This window comes from Aquarana catesbeiana, linkage group LG01 (assembly GCF_042186555.1).
Source record: "Aquarana catesbeiana isolate 2022-GZ linkage group LG01, ASM4218655v1, whole genome shotgun sequence".
Taxonomy (NCBI): Eukaryota; Metazoa; Chordata; class Amphibia; order Anura; family Ranidae; genus Aquarana; species Aquarana catesbeiana.
In genome coordinates, this window is record NC_133324.1 from 620217626 (window position 1) to 620230500 (window position 12875).

The window sequence follows — 12875 nt, forward strand, 5'->3', positions numbered from 1 at the left end:
CTACCCCCTTGCTGAAATCCCACTTCTCAGCACAAATCTTTGCCCCCCCTCACAGTAAAAATTCCCCCCCAGCTCACATGCCCCCCACACAAAAAAAAAAAATCACCCTTCCCAGCATAAATCCTTTACCCCTAAAATGTCCCCTCTTAATACACATCTTCTCCCCCCACTCCAAATCCACCCCCAAGCACAAAACACCCCTCCTAGCACAAATCTTTTTCCCCCTCCCCCTCCCAATACAAATCCCCCTAAATCACCACTCTTAGCACCCCCCCACATCCCCCCACCTAGAAAAATACTTACCTCCTGCCGCCCCCCAGATTCCCCCTTCCATCCAAAATCCCCCCCAATCTCCTTGTGGCTCCCACCCCCAACTCACATGATACCAGAGTGGCCAGGGCATCCGCCCCTCCTGCCCACGCCTTTTCCTGGCCCTGGCTGCCACTATTGCTCTGTGTGCAGATGTCCCAAAGGGCTTTGCCCAGCCTTCAGGTCCTAGCAGAGCCCTTTGGCATGTCTACACACAAACAGGTGATTTGCTGTGCATGTGCAAAGACAGAGAGGTTTTGGGATTTCCCTTGTAGCTGTCTACTCATTCACAGGAAGCCCTGCACATGCACAGATTTTTGAGGAAAGCCTTGAGTGCCCAGATGTGTCTCAGGGCTCACTCAGGACCTGAAGCACACAGGGAGAGTTTAAGTACCGTATCTACATTTGTTATAAGGACACAATAGCTGTGTCTATTCAGCCACGTGTCCCAACAGAGTAAAATAAAATGCCGGCATGGGGATGCACGCAGCACCTGTGCATCCCTGTGCCAGTAAAAAGTGGACCTGTGGAGGGCACAGAGCTGATCAACCCTTGCGAAAGGGCCCTACACTCTCTGCAGGCTACTGGTGAGTTATTTGGCCATCTGTGTGATAACTAAGGAGAACTACACTATATTGTCAAAAGTATTGGGACACCTGCCTTTATAGGCACATGTACTTTAATGCAATGGTCATCAACCCTGTCCTCAGGGCCCACTAACAGGCCAGGTTTGCAAGATAACTGAAGTACATCACAGGTAATATCATTTGCTGCTCAGTGATTACAGTATTCTAGTCTGCATCTCCCCAAGGTAATACATAAAACCTGGCCTGTTAGTGGGCCCTGAGGACAGGGTTGATGACCACTGTTTTAATGTATCCCAACAACATCCCATGCAGTCTCAGCTCTAATTCATCCCAAAAGTGCTCTATTGGGTTGAGGTCAGGACTCTGTGCAGGCCAATCAAGTTCCTCCAATCAAGTTGCTGGCCAATCAAGCACAGTGATAACATGATCATTAAACCAGGTATTGGTACTTTTGGCAGTGTGAGCAGGTGCTATGTCCTGCTGGAAAATTAAATCAGCATCTCCATAAAGCTTATCAGCAGAGGGAAGCATGAAGTCCTGTAGAATTTCCTGGTAGAGTCAGCATGACTTTGAACTTGATAAAACACAGTGGACCAATACCAGCAGATGACATGGCTCCCCAAATCATCACTGACTGTGGAATACTGGACCTCATGTAACTTGGATTCTGTGCCTCTTCACTCTTCCTCCAGACTCTGGGACCTTGATTTCCAAATAAAGTGCAAAACTTTCTACAGTCCATGATGATTTGGGGAGCCAAGTCATCTGCTGGTGTTGGTGTTCACTTTGAATTGAATCACTGAAATAAATTAACTTTCTGATGATAGGCAAATTTCCTGAGATGCACCTGTGTGTATATAAAGTATCTCACAAAAGTGAGTACACCCCTCACATTTTTGTAAATATTTTATTATATCTTTTCATGTGACAACACTGAAGAAATGACACTTTGCTACAATGTAAAGTCGTGAGTGTACAGCTTGTATAACAGTGTAAATTTGCTGTCCCCTCAAAATAACTCAACACACATTCATGGTTCCCTTAATAAACTGTAGCTCCCCAGTGCCGGCAGCACTCATGCAGCCCCAGACCATGACACTACCACCACCATGCTTGACTGTAGGCAAGACACACTTGTCTTTGTACTCCTCATCTGGTTGCTTCCACACACATTCATCAGACCACAGGAAATGGTTCCAGTAATCCATGTCCTTAGTCTGATCGACTTCAGCATACTGTTTGCGGGCTTTCTTGTGCATCATCTTTAGAAGAGGCTTGCTTCTGGGACAACAGCCATGCAGACCGATTTGATGCAGTGTGCGGCGTATGGTCTGACCACAGACAGGCTGACCACCCCCACCTATTCAACCTCAGCAGCAATGCTGGCAGCACTCATATGTCTATTTCCCAAAGACAACCTCTGGATATGACGCTGAGCACGTGCACTTAACTTCTTTGGTCGAGCATGGCGAGGCCTGTTCTGAGTGGAACCTGTCCTGTTAAACCACTGTATGGTCTTGGCCACCATGCTGCAGCTCAGTTTCAGGGTTTTGGATATCTTCTTATAGCCTAGGTCATCTTTATGCAGAGCAACAATTCTTTTTTTCAGATCCCCAGAGAGTTCTTTGCCATGAGGTGCCATGTTGAACTTCCAGTGACCAGTATGAGAAAGTGAGAGCGATAACACCAAATTTAACACACCTGCTCCCCATTCACACCTGAGACCTTATAACACTAACGAGTCACTTGACACCGGGAGGGAAAATGGCTAATTGGACATTTTAACTTAGGGGTCTCCTCACTTTGCTGCTCAGTGATTACAGTATTCTAGTCTACATCTCCCCAAGGTAATACATAAAACCTGGCCTGTTAGTGGGCCCTGAGGACAGGGTTGATGACCACTGTTTTAATGTATCCCAACAACATCCCATGCAGTCTCAGCTCTAATTCATCCCAATAGTGCTCTATCGGGTTGAGGTCAGGACTCTGTGCAGGCCAATCAAGTTCCTCCAATCAAGTTGCTGGCCAATCAAGCACAGTGATACCATGATCATTAAACCAGGTATTGGTACTTTTGGCAGTGTGAGCAGGTGCTATGTCCTGCTGGAAAATTAAATCAGCATCTCCATAAAGCTTGTCAGCAGAGGGAAGCATGAAGTCCTGTAGAATTTCCTGTAGAACATCCCATGCAGTCTCAGCTCTAATTCATCCCAAAAGTGCTCTATCGGGTTGAGGTCAGGACTCTGTGCAGGCCAATCAAGTTCCTCCAATTGTTGCCAGCGGTTTAGACATTAATGGCTGTGTGTTGAGTTATTTTGAGGGGACAGCAAATTTACACTGCTATACAAGGTGTACACTCACTACTTTACATTGTATCAAAGTGTCATTTCTTCAGTGTTGTCACATGAAAAGATATAATAAAATATTTATAAAAATGTGAGGGGTATACTCACTTTTTTGAGATATGATATATATATATATATATATATATATATATAAATATGCAGTCAGGTCCATCCATAAATATTGGGACATCGACACAATTCTAATCTTTTTGGCTCTATACACCACCACAATGGATTTGAAATTAAACAAACAAGATGTGCTTTAACTGCAGACTTTCAGCTTTAATTTGAGGGTATTTACATCCAAATCAGTTGAATGGTGTAGGAATTACAACAGTTTGTATATATGCCTCACACTTTTTAAGGGACCAAAAGAAATGGGACAAATTAACAATCATCCATCAAACTTTCACTTTTTAATAATTGGTTGCAAATCCTTTGCAGTCAATTACAGCCTGAAGTCTGGAACGCATAGACATCACCAGACGCTGGGTTTCATCCCTGGTGATGCTCTGCCAGGCCTCTACTGCAACTGTCTTCAGTTCCTGCTTGTTCTTGGGGCATTTTCCCTTCAGTTTTGTCTTCAGCAAGTGAAATGCATGCTCAATCGGATTCAGGTCAGGTGATTGACTTGGCCATTGCATAACATTCCACTTCTTTCCCTTAAAAAACTCTTTGGTTGCTTTCGCAGTATGCTTCGGGTCATTGTCCATCTGCACTGTGAAGCTCCGTCCAATGAGTTCTGAAGCATTTTGCTGAATACGAGCAGATAATATTGCCCGAAACACTTCAGAATTCATCCTGCTGCTTTTGTCAGCAGTCACATCATCAATAAATACAAGAGAACCAGTTCCATTGGCAGCCATACATGCCCACGCCATGACACTACCACCACCATGCTTCACTGATGAGGTGGTATGCTTTGGATCATGAGCAGTTCCTTTCCTTCTCCATACTCTTCTCTTCCCATCACTCTGGTACAAGTTGATCTTGGTCTCATCTGTCCATAGGATGTTGTTCCAGAACTGTGAAGGCTTTTTTAGATGTTGTTTGTCAAACTCTAATCTAGTCTTCCTGTTTTTGAGGCTCGCCAATGGTTTACATCTTGTGGTGAACCCTCTGCATTTACTCTGGTGAAGTCTTCTCTTGATTGTTGACTTTGACACACATACACCTATCTCCTGGAGAGTGTTCTTGATCTGGCCAACTGTTGTGAAGGGTGTTTTCTTCACCAGGGTAAGAATTCTTTGGTCATCCACCACAGTTGTTTTCTGTGGTCTTCCGGGTCTTTTGGTGTTGCTGAGCTCACCGATGCGTTCTTTCTTTTTAAGGATGTTCCAAACAGTTGATTTGGCCACACCTAATGTTTTTGCTATCTCTCTGATGCGTTTGTTTTGTTTTTTCAGCCTAATGATGGCTTGCTTCACTGATAGTGACAGTTCTTAGGATCTCATATTGAGAGTTGACAGCAACAGATTCCAAATTCAAATAGCACACTTGTAAATGAACTCTGGACCTTTTATCTGCTCCTTGTAAATGGGATAATGAGGGAATAACACACCTGGCCATGGAACAGCTGAGTAGCCAATTGTCCCATTACTTTTGGTCCCTTAAAAAAGGGAGAGGCACATATACAAACTGTTGTAATTCCTACACCGTTCACCTGATTTGGATGTAAATACCCTCAAATTAAAGCTGAAAGTCTGCAGTTAAAGAACATCTTGTTTGTTTCATTTCAAATCCATTGTGGTGGTGTATAGAGCCAAAAAGATTAGAATTGTGTCGATGTCCAAATATTTATGGACCTGACTGTATATATTCACTGCACTAGATTTAAAAAAAAGTCTACACACACCTGTTAAAATGTCATGTTTCTGTGATGTAAAAAATGAGACCAAGATAAATGATTTCAGAACTTTTTCCACCTTTAATGTGACCTATAAACTGTACAACTCAATTGAAAAACAAACTGAAATTATTTAGGGGGGAAGTAAAAGAAACTAAAATAATGTGGTTACATAAGTGTGCACACCCTCTTATAACTGGGGATGTAGCTGTGTTCAGAATGAAGCAATCACATTCAAACTCTTGTTAAATGGGAGTCAGTACACACCTGCCATCATTTAAAGTGTCTCTGATTAACCCCAAATAAAGTTCAGCTGTTCTAGTAGGTCTTTCCTGACATTTTCTTAGGCGCATCCTACAGCAAAAGCCATGGTCCACAGAGAGCTTCCAAAGCATCAGAGGGATCTCTTTGTTAAAAGGTATCAGTCAGGAGGTACAAAATAATTTCCAAGGCATTAGATATACCATGGAACACAGTGAAGAAAGTCGTCATCATCAAGTGGAGAAAATATGTCACAACAGTGACAATACCAAGAATTGGACATCCCCCCAAAATGTATGAAAAGACGAGAAGAAAACTGGCCAGGGAGGCTACCAAGAGTCCAACAGCAACATTAAAGGAGCTGCAGGAATATCTGACAAATACTGGCTGTGTGGTACATGTGACAACAATCTCCCATATTCTTCATGTCTGGGCTAAGGGGTAGAGTGGCAAGAAGGAAGCCTTTTGTTATGAAGAAAGACATCCAAGCCTGGCTAAATTTTGCAAAAACACATCTGAAGTCTCCCAAAAGCATGTGGGAAAATGTGTTATGGTCTGATGAAACCAAGGTTGAACTTTTTGGCCCTAATGCCAAAAGATATGTTTGGCCTAAAAACAACATTGCACATCACCAAAAGAACACAATACCCACAGTGAAGCATGGTGGTGGCAGCTTTTGGGCTCTTTTTTTCAGCTGTAACAGGGGCCTTAGTCAAGATAGAGGGACTTATGAACAGTTCCAAATACAGTACCAGTCAATATTTGCACAAAACCTTCAGGCTTCTGCTAGAAAGCTGAACATGAAGAGGAACTTCATCTTTCAGCATGACAACGACCCAAAGCATACATCCAAATCAACAAAGATTAGCTTCACCAGAAGAAGATTAAAGATTTGAAATGGCCCAGTCAGAGCCCAGACCTGAATCTGATTGAGAAGCTGTGGGGTGATCTGAAGAGTGTTGTGCACAGAAGATGACCTTGCGATGTAACAGATTTGGAGTGTTTTTGCAAAGTAGAGTGGGCAATTATTGCCAAGTCAAGATGTGCCATGCTGATAGACTCATACCCAAAAATACTGAGTGCTGTAATAAAATCAAAAGGTGTTTCAACAAAGTATTATTTTAAGGATGTGCACACGTATGCAACTATATTATTTTGTTTTTTTATTTTTACTTCCCTCCACCCAAAATATTTCAGTTTGTTGTTCAACTGAGTTGTACAGTTTATAGGTTACATTAAAGGTGGAAAAAGTTCTGAAATTATTTATCTTTGTCTCATTTTTTGACATCACAGAAACCTGACATTTTAACAGGGGTCTGTAGATTTTTTATATCCACTGTATATCTATATATGAAATTTTTGCAAACTTTTTGAACTTTCAGTAAAAATGTGGCACTTCCAGTAAATTTTGTGTGTTGCCAGTAAACTAATTGGCTCTGTCAGTAAATTTTCTGTGTTGAGTCTGTAAATTCCACTTCGGGAGGTTGGTAACCCTAAGCCTAACTCATTTCTTGCTCAAACAATAAATAAAGTATTTATTTGAAAAAAGACAACCAAGGACAAATAAATATCCTATCTAGTTCTGTGATATGGCAGGCAAATATATAAATAAAGTAAGCAATGACACAAACAATACAGTATAATAATATCTTACACTGCTGCAAGGGAGCAATCATATTGCTGCAAGGAATAGAAAAAGACCGAAAGTGATTAAAGGCAAATCATTTTATTGACTAAATACATAAAATATTTGGTTTTAAGAAAAAAATCTCAATTCTCAAATATTCTAACTCCCTATTTGCATCATGGTTCAATTTCATGTAGTGATGTTTGTTAATGCATCTCTTTGTTGTATATCTAACTTCTATATGGATCTCCTCGTCTGATGCAGCAAACTATCCACATATGGCCACCTGTGTGATAGTAGCCTTTTAAAGGCACTAGAATCATATTTCTGGTACAAAGGGTACATGTAAAAAAAAAGAAGCTAAATAAGAAGCAAATGAAGGAGTTAATAAAAACTAATTAGGGTACACTAAGGGTTAATAATGGGCTAAAATTTGTATAACATTTTTTTGTTTACATGTGAGTAATTTATGAATAAAGCTGCAATAGTAGTAAATGAATGAAACAATCACACTGACAGCTCAATCCTGCAGATTACACAGGGGGAATAGAATACTGCAATCATCCTGATTCCTGATACAGACTGATCGGTTGCCACATAACAGTGGTGCAAATTGACACTGGTTACACTGGTGAACCACAATCTGAAGTCTGAAAGACTGACCTATCAGTTTGACAGCTTAGTCCTGCACAGTACTGGAGATGCTTGAGCAATGCAGGGGCAGAAGAGGCTTCTACCACAGAGTGCCCCCCCCCCTCAGAACAGTGCCCAAGGCAGGTGCCTCTTCCTTGTCATTACTGGAAAAAGTACTTGAGTGCTGGCAATTGTATGCTGCATAAGTTCATCAAATACTGATACAATGGAACCTCGGATTGCGAGTAACACGGTTTACGAGCGTTTCGCAATACAAGCTATTTTTTTAAATAATCCTGACTCGCCTTGCAAGCGTTGTTTCGCAAGATGAGCAGGATTCAAGCCGCTGGGGTGTGTAGTACCGAATTTGGCTAGAGGTGCAGGGGCGCCGGTAATGCTCAGAGACACTCAGAGACAAGCAGAGTGGCTGTGGAACGGATTATCTGAGTTTTCATTATTTCCTATGGGGAAACTCGCTTTGACATACGAGTGCTTTGGATTACAAGCATTCTTCTGGAGCGAATTATGCTTGTAATCCAAGGTAATACTGTATAGCAGTGCTTGTGTGCTTGTCAGTGGATTAAATGACTGCTTAGATGCATGGAGCCAGAAAAAAACAGTTACAGTGTCTCTTCTTCTAATTTGAAAATGGGTGCAGACTAAACCCCTGCTTTTAACGCATACTGTTAGACAGGTTTTTTTGGTTGTCTGCGAGCTGGTCGGTAAGTAACCTTGGCTTTTTCCTTGGATTCATGCTTGGCCTTGTTTATACCTTATGCCGTCCTCCAATGCTGCTTACTGCGATGGCCAGTTATAGATGGGGCAGTGGCGCCTTTTTTTTTGTATCATTGTATATTTGTCAAGCAATGCACTTACACCTTCGCAGCCATTGACCTACAAGCTGGGTGTTCAGTGTGCTCCTGTACTTTTTAAGAAGGGGTGGGCTCCTCTTCAGTCCACCTGCCCTCCATCTATCCATCAGAATGCATGTGCCTGCACTGTGGAGACACTTATAAGTTAGTGTTAGGGACCACAGATACCAGGGTGCCATGGTGAGGCTCTGTGGCTTACGTATGCATTTTGCATGCAGACTAAACCCCTGCTTTTAACGCATACTGTTAGACAGGTTTATTTGGTTGTCTGCGAGCTGGTCGGTAAGTAAGCTTGATTTTTTCCTTGGCCTAGTTTATACAGTGGTCTTCTTTCAGTGATAAGCCAACTAATCCGCATCCATTCAAAAAATCACATTAGGTGGGCATGCATTTAAATACTGAAAAATGTGATTTGTTTTTTGTTAAAATATTGTACTTTATGTAAATATAGCATTTTATGTAAATGAAAAATATAATATATTTTATGTAAAATATTGTATTTTATGTAAATAGAAAATTATTATTTGTGAAGGATTAAATTGGAATTTCCCCAAATAAAACCTGCAGAGTTAACAGAACACTTGACAATACATAGTACTCACTGAGTAAATATACAAGTTACAAAAGCAGGGTCCATGTTTATTCTCAGATTTCATTAGCTGCTCTTTGGCCCTGAATTACCAAATTGTTTAAAACAGGCTGCAAACAGTAAGTTTGTTTTAAGCTAGCAACATCTCAACTCTCCTCAACTAGAGTTTACATGTTTCCCTACAATACATGTTAAGTATCTACTGCAGTAGCGGCTGCAGTAGATTTTTTTTGTTTGGGGGGGGGGCTACAAACAACCGAACCAGCCCCCCCTCCCACCCCCACTCCTAGCTGTCGGGCATCCAAGGAGCACCAGCGGGGACCGGGTAACCAGGCCAGGCATCGGACAGCGGCTCTTCTCCTCGCTTCCGCTGTGCGTCTCCTCCCCTCCTCCTAGGTGTCCAATAGGATCGCCTGTCCTTTCAGCCAATCGGATGACGGGTATCGGACCCTCTTCCGATTGGCCGGGAGGAGGATCAGTGTTGCAACAGCGAATATTCATTCACTTGCACTTTTGGCATGACTATTGCCATTAGATGGGACAGTCTCTTGTAAAATGAGTACTTTGCAAAACAGGCTTATTTAATAGGGGAGTGCATGCATTTTTGATAATGTATGCATAGTACCCAGTCGCATTTTAGTTTACTCTAGTCCAATCAGTCAAAAAGTAAATGCTAATTTGGTAATAGTGATGTTCACATCATCATTGTGCTTTATAAGTCTGTTAAGTGCTTTTACCAAATTCAGAAGAAATGAGCAATAGCACAATCAATTGAAATGCTGATGTCTCTTCCTTTTGTTCTGTATGGCTAACCCATAAAAGAGTAAAAGTAAAGAAAAACAACAAAAAAGTCCAGCAGTGTCCAGAGAGTAAAGCAGCCTATATTTTATGTAATTTTCTTTTCTTCCACCACAGGTGTTTTGTCGGTGGGGAGCCTTTCCTGCTGGCAGAACGCAATGATCACTGTTGGCGGCTATAGCGGCCGGCAGTGATTGTATGAAAAAATCCAACAGGCTGGTTGTACTGAAATCAATCGATGGATCGACTTTAGTACAACCAGCCTGCCCATAGATGGATCAAATCACGGCCAGTCCCCGCTGAATCGAACGAAATTTGATCCATCTATTGCTGGCTTTGGGCTGGCAATAGATGCCTCATTTTTTTTTCAATCAGCCAGAGGAGCTGACCCTAAAAAAACAACAGATTCCCTCATCCACACATGCAAGGTGGATGGAGGAATCCTCTCTGCTTTGCCATTGTATTCTGGCAGTGTACATATCAACATTGCAGACAAGAGATGGCTTCTGACTATGAGGTCTAGGGGTGCTTTTATTCATCCAAGTACTCCTTTGCTGTCCAGTGCTTCATTTAAAGCCCCACCCTCCTTGCCAATATATCCTCCTCACCAATGGAAGCGAAGAGTCGGTAGGGAATTGCCGGCTGAAAAAGCCGATATCTGAATGATGCCTGTAGCTGCCAGTACCTTAGGCGGGAAGAGGTTAAATTTCCCCCTGTGGTTGTAATTACAGTCTTACCATATGACCAAACTTCTTTTCAGTTAGAGCACATTTACACTGGGGCGTTGGGGGCATCGGCAGTAAAGAGCTGCTATTTTTAGCGCTTTTCAGCTGCTTCTGCGGCGCTGTCCATTGATGCTGCTTGCAGGACTTTTTTAACATCCCGCAAGTGCACCACTCCAGTGTGAAAGCCCTCGGCGCTATAGCAGCTGTAAAACGCCTCAGTGTGAAAGTGGCCTTATAGATCACAGACAAATGCCCTAACATTCCACTGCAGAAGTTCCAGGTCTAGTTTGTAATTTATTGGTATATCAATGACTGCAAATTTTCCAAACTCTGATGCCACAAGGGAATTCCACTTCATTACACTCCCTTTACCATGATTCACTAAGGGTGTTTGTGTTTTGCTGTTGTTATAAAGTACCTTTCCCAAAAAAGCAGTGGCATAATTCACCACAAACTTAACCATGACTGCTGAGGCGCCTAGGTACAAATCAACTGTAGACATAATGGGATAAAACCCCCAAGCTTGCCCCCTCACCCCATTTAAGAAAAACACGCTTACAACCATTAGGTTGGAAAGGGCAAGGCCACAGCTTTATTTAAATTCCAGCACATAACATGTGAACACTTTAAACCCATTGCCAGTCACAGTTGTACTGTGAGCACGCTTTAACATTAACTATTTTAAATTCCAAAAGGGGCCTATCCTTACCATAAGTGCTAGACAGACAGCCCACTTCCAATTTCCAATCAAGGGCATAGCCCATTACAGCAACTTTAATGCTGGCAAGTTTAGAGAAACCGCAGCAAGCTTTCATATACCATCAAGAAAAAAGGGACGGGAGGGTGGGCAGCTCTTCCAGTCACGCTCTTTAAAAGGCCAAGATCTCCCTGGGGCAATACTTTTCTGAGCTCAGGCCCAGCCCATCCCCCATAGTTCGACCAATCCTTGGTGACCACTCACCCACTGCATTGCCCAGCACCTGGCCATGTCCTCATCAGTCAAAGCTCTCTTTTCCTATAGGGGCTCAAGAGGCTTTCATTATCTCATCTGTCCAAAGAATGTTCCAAGGTAATATGAGACATCTAAGATCTCTTTAGCAAACTTGAAGTAGGCGATAACGACACTTTTTTTAAATCAATATTAATGCTTTGTATTTTCTGAATGAATACAAAGCATTCTCTGATTAGACCAGGTGGGGAGGCGGGGCGGTGATGTCACGCTCTCCACCTCCTCCAATCAGAGAGCACGTTGCATTCAATTAGAAAATGCAAAGCATTCTCTGAATAGCGCTTATGCTGAGCAGCCAATCTCCTGTACTCACAATGCATCAGGCCAGCCAGAAGCCGAAAGCAAGTGGAGATCACTGAAATATCAGTGTCTACTTCAGTGATTTCCAGTGACATGTCATAAATATCCAGTTACATTGATCCAAGCTGGATCAATGTAAGTATGTTTAACATGCCGATTCCTGTAATTATTCTTTATTTCCTGATTAGAGCATTTTGAGATTTAGCTTAAAGAGTTTAAAATATTGTTTTAATGAAAAGGAAAATTGTGCAAAGCAATATTTACAGGAAAATTATTCACAAAAACATGCAATAGTAAAATTAATGGGATTAAAAGTGAAAAACACTTATCAAAGTTTGCCTGGTCCACCGCAGAGTAAGTCTAATCTATGTATTAAGGCTATTGACAGTCTTGAATGACTCTTAGCAATCTGGCATGGTTTTGATGGAAAATTGAGACCTAACAAGCTGTAGATGTAACCATCTGAAAAGGTGTTTACAGAAATTACATAACCACTCAATGGTGTACTGAGAAGGTGTTGAAGTGTTTATGATATTTCAGCAGACACCCCTTCAATGTCAGTTTTAATAACTATATCAATATTTCCAGATGACCATGTTTTACAATCCCATAACTAACTTATAGTATTATTGCATAGAACTCACAATTTGATAGACATAAGACATGGAATGGATCTTATGCTTCTTCTCCCTAGGAGATGTAATGTGTCTCATCTGCTTTCTAGACATTATAGCATAGGCATATTTGGTACCTTCTCTACTGTTATTTTCTTACACATTTGGGTCGATGCTTGTTATAAATGTAATTTTATCATAACAGGGATTATGAATTATCTGTGGAGTTTGAGAGTTGAAGATGTGGGAAACGGACAATTTCAGGTTAAGTAGAGCCAAACTTCAAAAGTGTATTCCTTGTAAATGGGTTTACGATAACCAGAGTCTCTGACTTAATGGGGGTTTATGACTGCCTTGCCA